The sequence below is a fragment of the Apodemus sylvaticus genome, chromosome 6 (assembly GCF_947179515.1).
Source record: "Apodemus sylvaticus chromosome 6, mApoSyl1.1, whole genome shotgun sequence".
Classification (NCBI taxonomy): domain Eukaryota; kingdom Metazoa; phylum Chordata; class Mammalia; order Rodentia; family Muridae; genus Apodemus; species Apodemus sylvaticus.
In genome coordinates, this window is record NC_067477.1 from 12,683,832 (window position 1) to 12,688,830 (window position 4,999).

At 41.6% G+C, this 4,999-nt stretch overlaps 1 pseudogene; it reads right to left on the bottom strand.

Moving 5' to 3' along the window:
• Positions 1 to 2,323: 2,323 nt before the first annotated feature.
• Positions 2,324 to 2,414, bottom strand: LOC127688255 (uncharacterized; annotated as a pseudogene).
• Positions 2,415 to 4,999: the final 2,585 nt, after the last annotated feature.

Sequence of the window (4,999 nt, forward strand, 5' to 3'; positions counted from 1 at the left end):
GGAACCAGAATCTAAGTCCTCTGTGAAAGCAGGAAGTGTTCATAACCCCTGAAGCATCTCTCTCCAGTTTCTAGAACAACCCTTGGAAGGAAACCGCCTAGGTCAAAGAGTTTTCCTTTAAATATTATTTTGACTATTTTCTAATAATTTTGTCAATTACTACAAACAGAGTGTTTTATATTTTGCATTATGGCTACACTGAATCTTCATGTCAACTGGGGGAGAGAGAAACATCCCAGTAACAGGGAAGGCTCTTAATCCATCAACACAACACCACATCATTCTGATGAGATATTTTATAGTTGTTAGCATGTAGATCTCAGATACTTCGGCAAGTTTATCTCTACTTCTTCATGCCTTTTGTGCTATTTTAAACTATTTATTCATTTTTATTTTATGTATGTGGGTGTTTTGACTGTATGTATGTCTGTGCACCAGTTGTATGCAGTGCCCACAGGAACCAGAAAAGCGTTGAATTCCTTGGAGTTATAGATGGTCATGAGCCACCATGTGGATGCTGGGAACAAAACCTAGATCCTCTGCAAGAGCAGCTGGTGTTCTTACCTTTTTGAGCCATCTCTTCAGCTCCTTTATATACTATTCTAAATTGTTTTTTTTTTTAATTAAAGAGGTCTTTTTTTTTTCCATTCAGGTGTCTTCAAACTTGCTATGTAGCTAATGTTGCTTTTGAATCCTTCCTAATCTTGTTTCCATATCCCTCCATAATTTTAAATAGTATTTAAAAGCTTAAATTTTCCATTTTTGTTGCTGGTATACACAGATACATATAACTGATGTTGTAGCTTGCACCCATGCCGGATTTCTTACACGGGGGCTGCTATAGTTTATAAAGCAGGTTTTAAAGATTTCTTAAATGATGTGTAGGGCTCAAATAAAGACAGTTTGGTTGTCATTCTATTTACTTTCTTCATTATTTGTTTTTTGACGTGGAGTAGGAGTAGGTGTGTTGGATACCTCATGAAAGAGAGAGAATTCTTGACTTAGTTCTGGGCTCAGGGGATAGCACTCGGTTGTGACACAGTGTGCTCTAGCCACCCTGAGGTAGTGATATCTCATGGTGTCAATGCTGGTTGCTTCTTCATGACTTGACACGAACTGGAGTCATGTGAGGAGAGGGAACCTCAACTGAGAATCTGCCCCCATCAAATTGTGTGGGCATTTTCCATGGGGCATTTTCTTTGATTCATGACTGATATAGGAGGGCTTGTCTCTGAGCGGTGCCACCCCTGGGTGTGTGGTCATGGGCTGTATAAATAAAGGAGCTGATGAGGCTGTAGAAATGGCCCAGTGGTTAAGAGAACAGGATGCCCTTGCAAAGGCTCAATTCCCAGCACCCATTTGGCTGCTACATGTAGTTCTAGTTTCAGGAGATCTGGCTCCCCCTTCTGGCCTGGCAACCAGGCACACACATGGTGAACAAACACAGACACAAGCAAAATGCCCAGCATGTAAAAGTTTTAAGGTTAAAAAACAATGTTTAAAGCAAGCTGAACAAGTCCTGGAGAATAATCCAGTAAGTAGCTCTTCTCCATGGTCTCCGCTTCTCTGTCCCTGCCTTGGCTGTCCTCGGTGATGGACTGGGATCTGGAAGTGGAAGCCCAATAAACCCTTTCCTCCCTAAGCTGCTTTTATTTGTGGTGTTTATCACAGTAACAGGGAAAAAAGTAGAACAGTTACTTTAATCGATTGTAAACTTAACGATCAATGATGAGGAGCATTTCCCGTGTAATTAACCCTCCATGTGCCTCTGAAGCACCTTCAAGTATGTAGTTATTTCTTAAAAATTCATTTTATAGGACTCATTTACTAAGCCCCTTGCATTATTTATAAGATATGAATGTCTTATAAATATTCATAATATTTATATATTATGAAGTATATAATATATAAATATATATTTATATAATACATTGTGAAATATATTGATTTATATATCATAATATTTATATATATCATAGCCCTATAACAGTTAATTCATGGCCTTTTTCTTTAAAACATTTTATACATATATATATAATACATTGCATGTGTGCAAGTGTGTGTATGTGTGTGTGCATGTATGTGTACATGCATGTGTGTGCAAACCTGGGTGTATATGTGTGTTCATGTGTGTGCCTGCTTGTGTGTATGCATGTGTGTACACATGTGTGCATATATGCGTGCACATGTGTGTACATATATGTGTGTGCATGTGTGCACATGTATGTGTCTGCTTGTGTGTATGCATGTGTGTGCATATATGCATGTGCAGAAATGTGTGCATATGTGTGTGTGCACATGTGTGTGAGTGTGTGTGTGTGTGTGTGTGTGTGTGTGTGGACAACTTACTTCATCCACTTAGCTGATAAGAACAGATACCACACTTGATCTTAGCCAAAAGGCCGAGAAGCGATACTTCATCCATTTAGCATTCCTCACATGTATATATCTTTAGGGTTGACCACTGGTAATGGACAATAAGCAATTAAGGAGTTCATCTCTGGGAAGACTAACTCTGCCTCTCTCGGTAGTCATTAATTGCATGTAGCTCCTCATGTAGGGCTGGGGTTCTATGGGACTCCCCCATGCACAGTGGGCTGTCACCTGGCGGCACATTGCTCAGCTCCTGTTTAGGAAGCCATATTGTTGAGATTTCATGGTGCAGCTTCCTGTCCTTTCTAGGAGACACAGTCTCACAACAGATTTGTTGGCTCTCTGGCTCTTGCAGTCTGTCTTCTGCCCTCTGTTCCATGACGTTCCCCCAGCCTCAGCTTTGGGTTGTAGTGTAGATACATCAACTGGAGCTAGGCATCCGCAGTCACTGCCTGCCTTTTGACTATCATAGCTTTCTGTAATAGTTTTCACCTGCTGAAAAGGAGCTTCCTGCATGGAGGGTGAGAGTTGTACTTACCTGTGGATGCAAAGATAAGTATTTTGAATGTAGTTTGAGATCACACTGGCTTAGGAAAGCAACTGTATAAATTTCTCCTCCAGAATCCAGGACCTTACTAGCACCAGGTAGTCATCTAGGTTTATAGTGCCAAGTATAATCGTCCTCTTACTGAATGGGCCTGAAGTCCAATTAGACAGCTATTGGTCACCACCGAGATCTAAGGGCCACCACTGCACCTTTAGGGATATCTTGTCATGCTGGTCACTGTTGCGGTTCTCAGGGTCACAGCTGGCAGGACTCTCTGTTGCTTTCCTCCTTTGGCAGCTTGTATTGTAACGCACCTTCTGGTACTAAGAAGGCATAGGGAGGAGACTCTCAGGTCAGATCCAGCTCAACTCATCTGAGTCCTGGGTCTAAAGGGCATGGTGTTTTCAGCATACTGCTGAAAGGGACTTAACCTTCAACTTTTCTGAATTCTTCTTCTTCTCAGTTAATACATTGTCAGTGGACCAGAAGATTCTCTACCACTTCTAGTTAGAGAGTAAGTGTTGACACATTGAGTAAGTTGAATTTATCAAATTTGCTTTTATACATTGAGGTTCGGGTAACATATTTAAGAAAGAGAGATTTCCTACCTTCACATAAACAACATAGTTCTCTTATTATACCACCTTGGGGCATTTGTTAAACCAATTCACCATTAGCATATAGGCAAATTTGTGGCTAATTCTTCTTTGATGTGCATATCTGTGATTAAGACAATATCTAGCTGCTTGCTGGGGTTTACTGTGTGATCTTTGTAGTAAAATGGTCTGCTCTTGAATGAGGTTTGCAAGTATTTTGCTAAGAAGCTTTGCCCCAAAGTTCATCAGGAAAACTGGTCTATAATCTCCACTCCTGCGATTGGCTGCCTTTGTCTGCTTTTAATCAAGGCAGGTCTAACTTCATACAAAGAGTTCAGTGGTGTTTCTTTCCCTCTTTTTCTATTTTACAGAATAGTTTGTGAAGTACTGATGTTAGTTCTTATAAGTTCTGGCAAAATTCACCAGTGAACCCCTCTGGGACTGGATGTATTTTAGCCGGGAGATTTTTTTTTTACTTGTTTTTGATTCTTTGTGAGTTTCCCATCATGCACCTCAATCCCACTGGTCTCTCCAGCCTCTTGTATCCACCCTCTGTCCTTGCAACCTCCCACCCCAAGCAAAATACACACACACACACACACACACACACACACACACGCGCACAGACAAAAAATAAACAAAAACAAAAAGCATAAAAAACATCTCATCCTGGAAACTATAGTGTCACAGTGTGCCCCACAGTGTACTCCACTGTCCACACATCTTCACTTCACTGCAGTGAGTCATTGGCTGGTTGGAGCTATCTGGCTTCTGTGATGCCATCAGTATAGGATCCTCACTGGGACTCCGCCCCAGTGACTCTGTTATCCTTTGTCATGGAGATCCTGCAGATTTGGGTTGGCAAGACTGGCTGTTTCACAAGGCTGCCCCAACAGTTCACAGATGCTGTAGATTTTGAGATGGGCCAGTTCAAAGCCCTGGATCTGGGCTTTAGCGGCAGGTGAGCTCTTCCTTACCTGCTCACCAGGGTGAGCGCTCCAGCACTGATGGTAAGGCACCCAGTGCTGCCATTAGCAGGAGGTGGGGTCAGCTCTTCCACCCTCCTGCCAGCTCACTAGTAACCACGCCTCCAGAGGCAGCTCCACCGTGTTGCCCACTATGGAGTTGGGAAATTTTTAAAGTGCTGCTTTGACCTCACTGCTTGGTAAATGTTCACACTGTTTGTTTCCTCTTGGTTTAAGTCTGGTGGGTCATAGATATTTAGACACTGAACGTGAGCCCATGTCTCTAAGCTTTTCCAATAAGTAGAGTGAGTCTGAGTTCTCGAGCAAAACCTAATGGCTTCCTGAATGTCATTGATTCCTGTTGTAATTTCTTCCTAATTTTGTTCTTTGGGTCTTTTCTCTCTTTGGTTAGTTTCTTTGTTACATCAATCCTGTTTATCTTTTCAAAGAATCAGCTTTTTATTCCACTGATTCCTTGGTAGGTTTTGTTTTGTTTCTGGTCTCCATTAATTTTTGCC